Source organism: Marmota flaviventris, chromosome 4 (assembly GCF_047511675.1).
Source record: "Marmota flaviventris isolate mMarFla1 chromosome 4, mMarFla1.hap1, whole genome shotgun sequence".
NCBI lineage: Eukaryota > Metazoa > Chordata > Mammalia > Rodentia > Sciuridae > Marmota > Marmota flaviventris.
In genome coordinates, this window is record NC_092501.1 from 152,745,677 (window position 1) to 152,762,237 (window position 16,561).

Sequence of the window (16,561 nt, forward strand, 5' to 3'; positions counted from 1 at the left end):
CTGTATCTTGACAGCAGATTGTTTCATTTACACAGATATATGCATTGTCTAAAGTATGTGTGCACTTAGTACTTACACATTTTATTATGTGTAAATTTTACATCACAAGAAAAAATTAAATATTAATATCTAGCTAGTAATATACACATTGAAGCATTTAGAAGAAATTGTACTAATGCCTACAATTTATTTTTAAATGTTAAAAAAAAAAGTAAAATGGATTAAAGGATGAATAGAGGAAAGGAAGGAGAGAAAACAGGCAAATAAACCCAGTCAAATGTTTAATGCTAGAATCTGAGTGTTGGGCATAGAATATGGATGTTCACTGGAAAACTCCTTCAACCTTGCTATATATTTATACAAATGTAAGGAGGAAAGGATGTAGATTTTTAAGAGAAAGGACTGATTTTCTTTGGATGTACCACTGTCCCAATACATTTCACAGAATTGCCTTCTAATGAGGCCATTTAACAATAAATGACAAATTTGTTCAATCTGTTAAAAGAGAAATCAACATACCTACCTGTTTTAGTGTCCTCTGATAATTATACAGGGATAAGAAGATGCAGAGGAAAAGTTTTCAGGTCAAATAAATTAAGAAATATTCACTGAGCATTTACTTCCTGTGTGGGATACAAAGATGCCCAAGACTTGGCTCTTACCTGAAGGGTACATGCTTTCCACTGGACAGCCAGGAACAGTGGAGCAAAGGCCACCCACGCACAATAAGGCCTAAAGATAAGATCCCATGAGCTCAACAGCAGCACTGGGAGCAGCTAGCCCCAGCCTACGCCTCCCTGCACAATGATCCTGTCTTCTCTCTCACCTACTTCCATCACAGTCCCTACCCAGATCATTGATTCTCTTGTAAGGCTCTCCCCTGAGCACTGTGTGACTATCCCCCTCATTCCACAAGCCTCAGCTCCAGGCCTTTCCTCAGGAACTTCTCCCTGACCCAGAGCTAACGTAAGGTTCTTTGTTCTACAGCTTCTGAGTACAGTTGTGCTCTCCTTGAGAGCATTTGAGTCCATTCCTAATTACACGGTCACCAGAGGGATCATTTGAGCAACATGTATCTTCTTTGACATGCAATCAGTAAACTTTAATTATCCTAATACTATTTTGTTTTTGCATTTCTTGCTTCATTAACTCATATCAATATTAAAATAGCATTTTAAGGCTTTATAGACTTTCTCTTTCCAAAAGAGTTTTAAAGCAGTTTTATACACACACACACACACACACACACACACACCATGAAAGACTTCACGAACAAGGGCCAGAGAAGGCAAAGGAAGAAAGTATTTCACAAGGGAGGAACTGGGCAACTGTGTCAAAAGGTGCATTGAGAACAACCGAGATAAGGAATGGGAAATGGCCACTAAATCAGACAATGCAAAGCCACTTGTGACCCACTTGTTCCAGTGGATAGAGGAAGGCAGAGAACTAGATGGCAGTGGGTTTAGAGGAGGGTGGGCAGGTATAAAGAGAGATTCTAATGAGAGACAACTCTGTCACGATGCTTGGTTGAAAAAGAAAAATGAACATTTTCAATACGTCCCCAAAGAGATCTTTAATAAGTTTGTGTATTTTCCTAAATCTGTAAGAAACCAGTCCTTGAGATCTGCTGCATCCAAGCAGAAAGATCACCCAAGGGAAAATTTGTCCTTACTGGTATGAAACTTAGAGCCTCATGAGGAAGATGAGGGTTTTCATTTGCTTTTCCCACTTTCTGGATAAGATTGGCCTTAAGAAACAGTACTTCATAGTTTAACATTGGGTAAAATTTCCCAACACAGTTTGATTAAAAGAAAACTACGGATTCCTAACTCTGTGCCTTTCATATTGTCGTCTTCTTTCTCAGGTGCAAAGTCTCCGCCCTGCAGCCCTGTTCACGCTACCTTTGCAATGTCTCTCACATCTGTTCTTTCTTCTCCTTTCCCACGGTCTTTACAACAAAACTGTTTATTTTTAAGCCATCGATTGCATTTTTTTTTAAGTTCGCATTTAAATATCTTAACAGTTTTATCCAATAGGGGGCGCAAATTTCTCATGTGATATTGTACAGTCTTTCATAAAATTTGTTTGCTCTTTGTAGTGTTTTAATTTCACAGCTGCCGTAATTTAGTGCAGAAACATGTGGCACATGCATGCGTATGAACTCAGCCCTGCCCTGTCCAAGGCTAGGTAAGGGCTCTTTGCTTCATCAGAGCAGTTTCAGAGACGAGCTAAGACTATTACCGAAGGAAAGACACAAAAAGTTAAGGTTTTTCTATTTTGGGTAACCAAATCAAATTAGATAGAATGTTTTAAAATTAAACATTAAGTGGAGAAACTAAACCCAGTTTGTTTACAGGCTTCTAATTTTAGGATGTATTTCCATTCTACCCCAGATGAAAGGATCCCTAGCGAAGTCATACAGTTCAGACTCTGCAGGGTGGCTCACGGCTCATGGGTTTGGGGAATTTGTGTGTATGTGTGTTGCCACAAGGGAAATCATTCATATTTCAGCAGCTACCCAGGATGTACCCTTCCTCCAACATGCAGAAAACACTATGACTGGTGACTAGAGGGAACAATGTGAACTCCAATCTCAGTTTTAGCTTTGGTGTCATCATAATTTATATGCATTTTATTAGGGGAATGATATGACAGAGATATACTAAAGTCCTATTGAGTTTCCCAAATGCAAGTTGTAGAAATGGAAGGACTTACAAAGAGGAAGCCATTTTAGGTATTAATATACCTATTTAGGTAGCAATATACCTATATACCCCTCACTGGAAAGAAGTTCACTTAGCCAAATTCTGTAATGAAATGCATAGATTAAGGCACAAATTCATTCCACAGAAGGGCAGTTCCAAATCTGAAGGTCCTATGCATTAATTCGCATATTCTTGCTTCTTTCTGTAGCTGGCTTGGATTCCAAGGTCAGTCTCTCCATCTAGTGTACCTTCCTGCCCAGTACTTTGCTGGTACGTGGTAACAATGAACACTTGTCCAGGGAAGACACACTATTTTGATTGGCTTCTGGCCCTACAAAGGAAGCCAACTGAGAGCAGAGGATCACTGAAACCTGAGCAGCTAATTGATTAGCAATGGCAGTTATTAACTAGCACCTGAACAACCACATCCTCTTGGGCAATGTCCAATAAACAAGAAGACAGCCTAGATTTATAGTCCTTTTTTATGCATCTGTCTAAAGTAACTTTGAAGAAGATGTGTATACATTTTTGATGGGAACCAACTTGACAGGAAGAACCAAGCATTATTTCCAGCTTTCATTTGGTTACCAATCGGTAATGCATTACCAAATTATTTCTATGAATTACCAATATGTACTCACTTTCCTTATACGGTTGTGGAGTGCTGTCCTTTGACTCATCCCATTGATTTCACTAGTGACTGGCCAGAACTTCCTTCATCATGCACAAGGTCGGTGTGTGTGTTCAGCTGCAAATTCTCATTTCACAGCTTCTTCCTTTTCTCACCATATAAAGGAATCTCATCTTTTCTAGGGCAGAGTCTGGACCACATTTTTTTTCTGGATTATTGGGACGCATAACTTCTCTTCCCTGTGCCCCCTTATCGCAACTCTAACCCCTTCCCGTCTGTTCCTAGAAGCAATTTTTTAAAATATTCAAATTGTGTCATAATATCAAATTTTGTTATATTTCTAAAACTTTCTTTTGCCCTCCAACAAAAGAAGGTAGATCAATCAACTGCTGAAAGTGGGTGAGGATAGGGCTGGGGATATGGCTCAGTTGGTAGAGTGCTTGCCTACCATGCACAAGGCCCTGGGTTCAATCCTCAGTACCATCACCAAAAAAAAAAAAAAAAAAAAGAAAAAAACAAGTGGGTGAGGACAGCTGTGTGAAGGTAAAGGGTACAGAGGTGTCAAAGCTTCAGGGATGTCTCAAGACAACACAGAAGAAAAAGGCCCAAGCGACACAGTGGTTTGAACCTGTTTTCCTATTTAGGGTCTCTACTGAGGCATGTAGGAATACAGCATTGTTTCAATGCCTCTCCGAAAGATTTACCTCTAAGAACTATCTATCACTGAAATCTAAGAGGATATATATTAATTACAAGAGATTATTTTTAGTTGTTACATGAAAAATATGTATCCTTTAAAAATATCAGCAACAAGTTAAAAAAAAAAACAATAAGCAAAAATCATAGCACACACCTGTAATCCCAGCAGCTCAGGAGGAGGAGGCAGGAGGATTGAGAGTTCAAAGCCAGCCTCAGCAAGGCGCTAAGCAACTCACTGAGACCCTGATTCTAGTAAAATACAAAATAGGGGTAGGGAATGTGGCTCCGTGGTCGAGTTCCCCTGAGTTCAATCCCTGGTATCACCCCCCAAAAAAATGTCTATATATGTGTGTGTGTACACACACACACACACACACACAGGCTAGTGGCTCTGACTGGGAAATGAGAAATGATGTTAATTCTAAAATTCAGTGGCCCTTATTGCCTGTAAAAATATGATCAAGCCTGAGTCCATAGTTTGCATAACTGAGATAGCGAGGGAGGTTCTGTTGGGGGGGGGGGAATATTGTTTTTTTCACTCACACCAACAATACTAACTTACTAGTATGTGAACTTTTTTTTAATAGAACTAAAAGTAATATGAAGTATTTTTCAAGTTTTGAGGTTTTTATGTTCAGCTTTTTCTGACATGTTAGGTTTAATAAAGTTTGCCCACACAATGGGCATAGAAAGTTCCTGGCAGTTGACAAGTGTGTGATTTGAAACACCGGGTGGAATGGCCACGTGGCCTCGTGGCCCAGGACCCACACTGAGAAGTTAGCAGCTGTGCATGCTAAATCTGGCTCTGTCATTAACCTGCCATGGGACCTTCTAAAAATTGCTTAATTCCAACCATGAAAATAAACACAGGCACCAATGCCCTCGAATAGATTTAAAGGAAATCAGGCCATATGCATAAAATGAACCAAACTCATTCTTCCTTCTGCTTTTCCTTCCCGACACTTGGAGCAGAGAGAATTTGCAGTGTCCAGGCTATAGGTTACTGGGTTTTCTTCTAAGGGACCAAGGTAAGCAAGTGACACAAGTGAGAGAGACAGGGGGCAGAACTCAGGCAGACTTGGAGAACCAAAGGGCGAATCTCTGTTTGGGGTGGGAGAAAGAGCCCTCTCTGTGACTCTAACTCTCCTGTCATCTGTGTGTCCACTTTGGCTCTGCATCTGGGCCTCCATTGCTCCGGGTTTTCTTTTCCTTTCTCTCCACACATCATCTTGTTTTTCCGGTGTTGGTACCAAAGGGAAGGAAGAACCAATTTTCTCCCACTGCATTTTAAACTTTCTCCTCTGTTGTTAAACGAGGCAGAGTTTTTGAGATTTCTTTCACAGCCCACTCATTTTTCTCCAACACTCACTTTTAAGACAGGTAAAAATTTGCCCAAGAAAATGTAGATTAGTAAAAAGGCAATGAAAGGGCAAGATGTCAGGGCCTCTAAATGCCAGCCCAGTGCAACCAAATTTAATGATTGGAAAAAGCCACACTCCCAAGACTGAATTGCCTGTGTGACATTATATATCACCTATGTAAAAATGGTATTTTGTCTTTGTTACCTTACAACCTGCTGGAGGATATAACAGCCTTTAAATTCTGTTATCTCAGGTATACAAGGATTATTTGATTTAGAATACAAATGCATGTACTTCCAAAGTCAAAGTGATTTTGAAGTATAGTCACAAGGGTGGTTTGTTTTTGGCCAGGTTTGGCCAGGAAAACAAACAAACAAACATATTGCACTGGAAATATGTGTACTGCACTCACTAAATAATGCAGAAAAGTTAGAGGCAAATATACAAGTCACAGTCATGGCCACAGGGAAAAAAAGGAAAAAAGGTCATGATCAATAAACAGCCACATTCACATTTGCCCAGGATTAGGTAAAGCAAACACCTGTATGTGTGGGGATGTGAAATCCACCCTTCTAAAAAATCTTCTGCCTGGAAACTGAGAGTCATCTGGAAATTCCCAGGTACTGAGGAAGAAAGGGTAGCTCCATGTTGACAGGTGTCACTGAGGAGGAGTATGCTACTGAGAGTTCAGCTTGTTTTTTTTCCTAAATCAATGAAATACAAGTGACTCCAAAGGCAAAATTCATCAGCTATTGGGGAAAAGAGGACAAGAAACTAACAGCTTTAATCTGTGAGTGAAGTTACCAAGTAGATTGTAGGTAACAAAACAAATAGAAAAACATGCTGCATCATTCTAAATTCATATTGTATGATTCCAAACCATCTGTAGAAAATTCTTCAGTGATAAATACAATATTTATACCTGTGTATACAACGGGACTTAAATGACAAAAAAAGAGTGATGATTTGAGAACTAATTTGATTATCTGAAGTATAAACCAATACAGTCTCATATTCATAACAAGGTTATAATTTAAAAGGATTTATTCTTGTAATAAGATAGATTATTTTTTGAAAAGAACAAAGATTAACAATTACATATATTTTTGAGAATTTATACTTAATGTTCTATTTGATATTTTAAGTACATTTATCCTTTTTGACTAATAAAATTGAATTCAACAATTGTTTATCCAACACCTATATTACTAGTTCTGTAAATAGCCTTGTTCTAATTCACTTGATCCTCTCAGTTACATCTGGAAATTATTAGTTTGTTTTTGGTACTAGGCATTGAACCCAGTGGCTCTACACAACTGAACTATATCCCCAGCCTCTTTTTTACTTTTTGAGACAGGGTCTCCCTAAGTTGCTGAGGTTGGCCTCAAACTTGTGATCCTCCTGCCTCAACCTCCCAAGTCACTGGGATTACAAGTGTGCACCACCATGCCCAGCTTACATTTGGAAATTAACATGAAATAACAGCATATTATTCTTTATATTTCTCCTGAACAGTATATAAACTAGAAACTTGAGGACAAACAGAACATGCTGGTTTGCTTAATTTCATTGGCTGCTTTGATTAACTGTGTCAAAAAATTACAATATAATCTTTCAAAAGAAGCTCTGATTGGAAAAAGCAACACTGCTTAACACAATAGGGTTATATAGGTGGACAGACTGTATGGTGAGGAAGTATTTGACACAGGGTCTATTCCTTTGTCAGAGAGATTAATATGAGAGACATCCTAGAGGTGTGGCACTTGAAATAATCCCAGGCAAAACACGATACTAACCTTGTTCTCTAGCTCTTTTTATTATTTCTTCGTAAACCCTACATTAAGCATAGAAACAGCTATTGCTTTGAACCAAAAAGAGAGGTGTGTCTAGGCTTTGCCATATCATCGGCATATCAGCTCTATTATGACTTCCTTTCTTTTCATGTTCCGTCATTTTCATGATCTGTCATTTACAGAGATGATTCCACATGAACTTGAACCACAACACCTAGTGAGTTACTTGTATTTTATCAGCATCAATATATCTTTGAGGAGAAATATGATAGCTTTCAACTTTTAGATATTATTCAAATTCATGTTTTTCTTCAGCACTAAACTCAGATTTTTTTTTTTTTTTTTTTTGTACTGGGGATTGAGCTCAGGGGCACTTGACCACTGAGCCACATCCCCAGCCCTATTTTGTATTTTATTTAGAGACAGGATCTCACTGAGTTGCTGAGTGCCTTGCTGTTGCTGAGGCTGGCTTTGAACTCGCAATCCTCCTGCCTCTGCCTCTGCCTCTGCCTCTGCCTCCCGCGGCACTGGGATTACAGGCGCGCGCCACTGTGCCCAGCTCAGATGATTTTTTAATCCACACATTTTTGAAGAATGAGGTATACAAAGTGTTAAATTAACACAATACCCCAATACATGCTTTATGACTTCATATGCATTAAGAAGTCGCTTTGGATTCCAGTTTCCTCATTTGAAAATGTTGAATTAAATAGTGCTTTCTAACTCTGGTAATTCTAGAACAATAAGATGTTTGTCATATTGATTTTTAAATAATGTCAAACTAAGGGATTTATCTTAGCACAAACTCAAGTACACATAAATGTAGAGGAAAAGCGGCATCTGAACTCTTTTCTTAGGGGAGCTAACCTACGTGGGTGTACTCCGTGGGAGAAGCCAGGCATGGAATGGGCCATGGCCATGTGTGGTCCTTGGCGTGGACACCATACTCCAGTCTCCAAGCTCCAGAAGGCCCTAACCTGTGATTTCTCTCATCTTAATAAAATGCTTTCCACAGCCCCACTTTGCCTTCCAGGTTCCAAACCCCTCTCTCCTCCCTTTGAAGGCTGCCTGTTCTTCCATCTCCACCTCTCCCTCTCTTGTCAATGAACCTGCTCCCACCCTCTCTACCTGAAAAGCTCTCCCCAAGGCCACCAAGGGCTAGATGGTCTCTTCTTCCTGCAGCTGGCCGTCTCACCAGGGCTGGGCTCCACACCTTCCTCCATAATCCAGTTTCTTCTCGTGGCTTCCAGGGTTCTGGCCCTGGGATCTCCCCTGTGGGCGCTATGCCTTCTCCCCCTCTTCTGTTCACGCCTCCTCACCTCCTTGGCTGCGAAATGGAGGAAGAAGTCAGGGCACGGCCCCTGGGCCATCTTGTTTCTGTCTCCACTCAGCCCTGGATCTCACTAGTCTCCTGATGTCACACACCACCCGACCACAGGTGGCCCTCAGAGGTCCCTCTGTGGATCTGCAGATTCAGCTGTCTTCTCGGCGTCTCCTCCTGATTGTCTACTGGAACTCACACCCACAGGTTTCCCACAGAAGTGCTGAGGCCGCCCTATCCCTGCCTCTCTACAGGGTTCCTCATCTCGGTAAAAGACAGCTGCATCCCTCTAGAGTAGAAGCCCAGACCCTGGGGTCTTCCTTGGCTTGTCTCACATGTCACAGTTCCTCAGCAAATCTTGTCAGCTCTGCCCTCAAAATATATCCAAACTGGGCCGTTTTTTAACCACACAGACATCACCAGCTGATAAGCTGCCTCCCCACGCAGCTGGAGGTTTGCAGTGGCCTCCATCCTGCTTCTAGGCTGCCTCCCTCCAGGCTGTCCTCAGAGAAGTGCCCAAACACGTCAGATGTCACGCCCCTTCTCCAGCGTCTTCTCATCACACTCAGAGTACAAGCTGTTATTAGGACTCTGCGAGCTACACAAACCTACACCCCAACACACACCCATGCACACGCGCACACAAGAGACACACATGGACACACAGAGGCACACAGACACATAGGCACATGCACACATGTAGACACGCAGTACATGCAGGAAAACAGACACACACATGGTTAGACATACGAGGCCCATTACCTCTCTGTCCTCTTCCCCTACTCTTTCCTTCAGTCTCTCTGCTGCAGCCACTGACCTCTCCAGTGGCCTCTCCGCTGCTCTTGGGACAAGTTCAATGTGCTCTTCTCTCTGGGAATGTTCTGCCTAAAGCTCTCCACGTGCTCAATGCCCTCATTTCTTCAAGTCTTTACCACAAAGTGATCTTCCCAGAGACGGCTCCCTAGCCACCTAATTAAAATTTTAAAAACACCCCCTTTATATACCTCATAGCCCCCCACCAGCTATTTTTCTCTTCAGCACATGTGACCTATGATACCAAATTCTTACCTGTTCCTAGTCTCCCCAGGGGATCATAAGCCTCATTGGGCTTGGGCTTCTTCTGTTTTGTTCACCATATTCACAGCGGGTGGAAGGACACCTGGAGCTACAGGCGTGCAACACTGTACTCGGAATTGATTCAATGGTGACTAATACTGTTCTAGAAATGACAGCAAAAGAGAAATGAACTGTAGAGTTGTGTGAGCAAGTGCTCATGGAGGTGAACCCCCGCCATGGAGATGAACCCCAACACACACACACACACACACACACACACTCATGTACATATACACACACACAGACACACTCACTTTACGAGAAATGTTCCAAGCTGGGGGTGGTGGCACAAGCCTACAATCCAAGCAAAATGGGAGGCTGAGGCAGAGGATCCCAAGTTCCAAGCCAGCCTCAGCAATTTAGCGAGATCCTACCTCTCAAAAAAGGAGCTGGGGATGTAGCTCAGTGGTTAAACACCCCTGGTTCAATCCCCTAGTCCAAAAAAAAAAAAAAAATAGACCAAACCCATGATATAATGGGTCAGCAATTCCTAGGACACTGTTAAACAGAGTATTAGTGAACCGTAATTCCCCTACTGCAAAATCTAAACTCACATGGAAATAAGGAAATTAGGTACCCTGTTCAAATACTTCTGATGATACAAGCAATCTGATGAAAACTAAGGGTAAATCAAGTTATTTAAAATTGTTTTAATTCATTTTTGGTGTGTTCTTACACCCAGTAGATGTGGATGGAACACATCTGCTTAGGATGGCCACTTACCTGAAAGATGCCAATATCAATGTTTATTAGATGAAAGTAAGGGAAGATCTACATTTTGAAGGAAACGTCAATGATTTGTTTATGGTATGTTTTTATAAGACCATGTATTTTTGATCCTGAAAGAATCAATTTTTAATTTCCTATGAAGTGAGCCATGTGGTACACCTGGGACTCCTGAGTAGTTTGGAACAAGCATTGCTCCAGTTCCACTGAGGGGCAGGGACAGGTGAAAGTCTCTCTATTTGGTGAGAGGCAACACCTGTGTGGCTTACTACCCCTTCCTAAAAATGCGGAAGAGTGAGGGCTGTAAGAGGTCTCTCCTCTTTTCCTACTGTCTTTCACCCACCTCTGACTTCCCACCTCTTTATCCATTATTTCTTAGCCGTTTTTCTCTCCTTACATTTCTGTTAGCACTTGTCTGGTACTTGTATGTCTATCCACTGCTCTTGGGACAAGAGCACCACCACCTCACCTTCTTTCATAAATAGACTGAACTTCCTTGCTTTAGCATGTTTCTAATTTTTCTAAAAAGTAAAAATAAGCCAGTTAGTTACAGTAGGGCACGCCTATAATCTCAGTGGCTTGGGAGGCTGAGGCAGGAGGATTGCTCGACCTTTTGAATTCAGCTTCTTTCCTCACTCTGCCTCTCGTCCTTAGGCACCCCTGCCCCGTCCCACCTGCCTCCCTGCTCCTGCCTCCACTCCCTCTGCTCTCACCCTTGGCAGCAACCTCTCCTTTGTTAGCACTCTACTGAACACTTTCTGCCTTTTTATTTGAATATCTGCAGCACAGTTCATCCATATTTACTTACTGCAAGTGGGTCTAACTCCGATCAATACCACTTTTATGGAAAATGGAATTTTAAAGCTTTAAAAAGACCCAGGGAAATGAAAAGCATGAGTCAACTGAATGACATCCGTTGTTTACTGAGCATCCACCACATTCCAAACCTTTACATGCCTTGCCTCTAATCCTCACAACAGCTTTAAAGGAGCTATTTTCATTCCTGCTTTATAGTTGAAGAAGTGATGTTGACCAAGTTAGGTGGACTGCACCAATCGATACAGAGCTAGGATTTTCTCTTATGCCCATTGTCTGTCCCCTCTCCACCACCTCACCTTCTTTCATAAACAGTCTGAACTTCTTTGCTTTAGCATGTTTCTAATTTTACTAAAAAGTGAAAATAAGCCAGTTAGTTACAGTAGGGCATGCATATAATCTCAATGGCTTGGGAGGCTGAGGCAAGAGGATTGCAAGGTTGAGGCCAGCCTTAGCAATTTAGTGAAGCCCTAAGCAAGTTAGTGAGACCCTGTCACAAAATAAAATATTAAAAAGGGTGGGGTGGTGACACATGCCTGGACGCTAAGGCAGGAGGATCTTGAGTTCAAAGCCAGCCTCAGTAACCTAGTGAGGCCCTAACTCAGCAAGACCCTGTCTCTAAATAAAATATAAAAAAGGTTGGGGATGTGGCTCAGTGGTTAAGTGACCCTGGGTTCAATCACCAGTATCAAGGGAAAAAAAAGTGAAAATAAGACTACATGTACAAACCTTTCAAACATTTTCTCCACGTACCCCTATCGATACACCCTCTTCTAACATAGCCAAGGAGGGAGACAGTGGATAGAAAATAAGGCAGTGAGGACCTAGAGGGAAATGCTTGCTCCTCTCCCTGGTGCTTGTCTGCTAGATTAAGTTTATTAGGAATCGAAAGACAGTTAGGAGGAACTGTCTAGGGGCTCAGGAGGAACTCTCCAGGGATCAGGAGGAACCTAGATGATCTTAAGTTAGCTCAGAACTGAGAGTGAGTGTGTTTCAAATGAACGTAGGAAAGCAGATCCACACGGTAAGTGGCATCAACTTGTAATGGGCCCGTGGAAACATTCCAACACAGGACAGTCTCAGAGGTTGACAAATGACGAAATAAGGCAACTGCATATTTATAATTTGCAAAAAAAAAGTGTATAAACATATACATTTATATATAAACAATGATAAGAGTGTTTATTTCCTAACTACTAATATCAGTCTGAAGTTTTCATACTAAGAAGATTATAAATATCATAGAACCCATGTACAGAATACAGAAACTAAGAGTGTTATGGGAAAATGGAAAGAAGAAGAACACAGATATGCTCTTTTGATATCTTAGTGTTGGTCTTAATGTCTTCTTCACCTTGGTGGAACAATCTTTGGCTCCTGGGCAGTTGTTGTTTTTAGTTAATACAGTAATTACCAGGACTTCAGTTCCTTCCCACCTGATTAGCAGCACCCCACCTCGCTGGAATCTAGGAAGGAGCTAATGTATACTGAAACCAAATTTGATGCTTAGAAAATCCTTGAGCTGTTGAAATGCACACCTGTGCTGTTTGGCAGGCGAACCGAATCTCAAGTAAAGAATTTCTGCAAATCTCCTGTACAGTTGGCTAAACTGGTTTTCATTCCTATTGAACAACTCTGGAGGGTGGGGGGATTCCTCTATTTTTCCTTAACAATCACAATCATGCCAGAGAAATAACCTCCAATTCTGAGGTCTCAAAAGTGGAAAGCATAATATGTTTCATGGCATTATGTTATCATCAGGTAAAAATTTCTAATTTATGGATCAATTAATTTTTCACAGTGAAAAAAAATCTGCAGCTATTTGTAAAGATCAAGTTATAGTTAAGATACTCCTTTGATTAATTTAGAGAAAGCAGCTTTCTCAATCTGTTCACTTTTATATAGAAATTAAGAATAATCTGTTATGGATAGTTATATAAAATTTTCAGTGAGCTCAACCCTAAAGAAAACAAGGAAGTATTTATCAGTTGAAAGGTACTTTCTGTAAATCAGTTTTCAGATTAACTGCAAAGGTTATTTGGGACCGTATAATCTTAAGGTGAAACAAGCCATTTATACATTAGTTCTTTTAAAAAAACTTTTCTATTTGGTCTATTTTGTTTTCGGAACATTCTTATGTTGGATTATGTGGTTTGAAAATGGCAAGATATAAGACATTTTAAAATAAATGTTTGATTCATTACATGATATTCTTTAAGTATTAAAGAAAGTTAACATTTTTCATTCTTTGGTCAGGCACATATGGGCTCTAAAATGTAACTTTTACTGTAAATACGCAGTACATTTTAGAGAAGAAAAAGAAAAAAGAGTTTACATTGTTTAACCTCATAAAAAGGACAACAGATTAAGGAAAAATTAATCATGCCCACAGGCATGACAACCCTAGTCTGTTTTAGCTGGCAAAGGAACTAATAGTATTGCCATCCAGGTCTTAATTTATGGGTTGCTTGTGTATTTATAACCTCTTTTAAACTGAAATTGTGTGTTACAATCTCTGCAGTAATAGAATATTTTTTAAAGTTTTCATCAAAGATTAATATTTATTCTTTCCATAATGCACATCCTTCTTTATGCTAAGTTAACTGTTTTTATACATGTATATATATAAACCTCAATCAGTCAGAGCTGTAGCTCTTAGCCTGGCTCTGCATTGGCAGCTCTAAGAACACCTTACCAGGCTTCCCCAGAGATTCTGGCATTCTTGGTGTGGTGATTCCACAGGGTGGTGAGGTGTTAGGATTCTTTCTTGGAGTTCCAGGTTATAATTCAAAATTTGTTTCCTCTGGAAGCTATGTTGCAGTGATGGCCTGAGCTTATGGATTTTTAAAAATGCAATGGGTAGAACTACATTAGATAGTAGCTTTTTGGAGTCTGGTCTAAAACACCAAACCAATCGTCACAGTTCTTTCTTTTAAACAATGTGGCTTTGAACTTATCGAGGCCCTCAGCAATTTAGTGAGATCCTGGTCTAAAAATAAAAAATAAAAAACAGGGTGGATGTGCTTCAGTGGTTGAACACCATGGGTTCAATCCCTGGTACCAAATAAAAACAAGAACAAAAAAAACCAATGTGGCTTTGGATCCAAACAGTGGAATTTATAAGCAACCAGTTATAAACTGCCTGAGTCCTAAAGGTCACAATACTCAACTTTTTTTTTTCCCAGTCAAAAGTAAGCCAGGTTCTTGTCTAGTAAAAACAAGAAATCATTAACAAATTTAGTGAGTACCTACCAAGAGCAAGATACAGCAAACAAAGAGACCGTTAAACAAAGCCAAAAAATGTGGTACAAACTTTGTGCGATGTTTAATTTTAGGCAACTCCACATGGAATGTGCCAGCTAATGATTTATGTTTTCTAAATAGCAAATTGGATCGGAAATAGATGGTTCAGAAAGAAATATGGCACTGAAGTAACAGTGGAAATGTGCCAGGGGGCAGGAAACTAAAGCACTTTATGGCAAATCACACAAAAGAAGAGAAGACATTTGCTCCTTAAAGGTGACTGGTTTGAATGTCTGGGAAGATGATAAGGAAATGGTTAGGAAGGTGCTTCCCAAACTTCGTTTCTAAATTAACCCACTAGTGAACCCAAAGCAACTCATTGGGACAAACTGAGACCAAGAGCAGAACCATAGAGAAACTGCCTCCCACCAAGCAAACCATCTCCACCCTGGTCACATTCACACAGCCAGGAGACTGACCAAGCACACACCACCTACCTGTTGCCACAGCTGCATGAGTAGACCTCACTTGCGTTGCCTCAGAGCTCAGATTGTGGCATTTGGGTCAAAGTTAAGGAGAGAAAGATTTGGGCTCAATATAAAGGAAAGTTTTCTAAAAGTGCTGTCAAAACAAAACAGAATGATGGGGCTGGGGATGTGGCTCAAGCGGTAGCGTGATTGCCTGGCATGCGTGCGGCCTGGGTTCGATCCTCAGCACCACATACAAACAAAGATGTTGTGTCCGCCGAAAACTAAAAAATAAATATTAAAAAAAAAATTCTCTCTCTCTCCCTCCCTCTCTCACTCTATCTTTATAAAAAAAAAAAAAAAAAAAAACAGAATGAAATCCTTGCATGTGCTAAACACTTGGTGGAGCAAGGGCTGGAAATTATTCTAAAAATGGGATAACTGTATTGAGTGGAGCATGTCCCAGTGGTCACTCACAGTCCTTCCAAACCAAAGTCTTGGTGATTGTATCCCAGTCACCTAGTCACCTTAATTTCATTCTGCATCCATTTGGTTTAAAAGGGGAGGGGGCACAGACAAAAAAGGGGGGGGGGAGTTAAATTCTTTACAATGAACCAAAGTATCCCTGCATAAAGATTGCGAAAACAGAGCGTTAGGAACGAGTTTCTTGAAGCAGACTGATTTACAGGTTTTGGACCTTTGGTTACTTTTGGCAAGAAGTGAATCTTAAAAGGTCATACCAAGAACTGCGAGAACTTTAAGTGGACAAATAATAACGCATAATAAAGCAAGTGTCTTTGTTCTTTAATTTATGCCCAGATTCGTGACCTCATGGGCTGGAAGTACACCCTGATCTTTATGTTTGCCTTAAGACAGCAGTGAAGGAATGAAGGAATGAAGGAGTGTAGTTTTCGATTAGGCGCCAAAGTTGGTGGTTGGAAAAAGCCAAACAAGATACAGAGCAAAGGGACTGCACTGTGACAGTCACCTCTTCAGAGAACTGACCACGCTGGGAGCAGGAAGGGGGATCAGGGCATGACTTCGGTGCACGTCTAGGAAGAGTGCTTGCGTTAGCAGGGGTCGCCAGCACTGCGGCTGCTGGCTGCAATATTTCATATCAAGATTGAAGCCAAGCTCCCCGGGAGTCCGTGCTATCCATCTGCTGCCACCCTGAATTTAGGCTTGAGCCCCGCAAGCACTTCTTTACAATGACTTTCCGCATACCACCGGACCCAAAAAGAACAGCAGAAATTTCAAGGCAGGGCCAGAGCCCGGCACCGTGATCCCTCCTTGATGAGCCAAACCGGGTGACCCAAACAAGCGTGGCCCGCAGACCTTTAGAGTTCAGCAAACCGAGGCTGCATTACCTTACCGTGTCCTTTCAGAGCACTCAGAAGGCTTTTTGCCCTGCTTTTATACAGTGCTCAGAGGGCCAGGCTATTTCCCTGCAAAAAGTGGCAGGGTGGATGGAGGTGACGGGGCGGGGCGGGGCGGGGTGGCCAGCAAGTTGTCCACATCTGGCTGCCAGTCTTTTCTCTGCACAGCTCTAATGACAGGGCCGTTTTCCGCAGCACCCCGGGCCGGAGATTCAGGGACGCGAGCGCACAAACCAGCTTTCCTCCCGACCGCGGGCGGCGGGCCAGTTAGCTGAAGAAAAGAAGCGCCCAGGGATCCCTCTGCTCC

At 41.4% G+C, this 16,561-nt stretch overlaps 1 protein-coding gene and 1 non-coding gene across 4 annotated transcripts in view; both read left to right on the forward strand.

Annotated features, from left to right (window-relative positions):
- The window catches only part of Cldn10 (claudin 10), a 102,909-nt gene that overhangs the window by 64,870 nt on the left and 21,478 nt on the right, over positions 1-16,561 (forward strand). The gene's annotated exons all lie outside the window — the stretch shown is intronic.
- Positions 3,750-3,822, forward strand: Trnag-acc (transfer RNA glycine (anticodon ACC)). The gene has a single exon. It is a non-coding gene; the product is annotated as a tRNA-Gly (tRNA).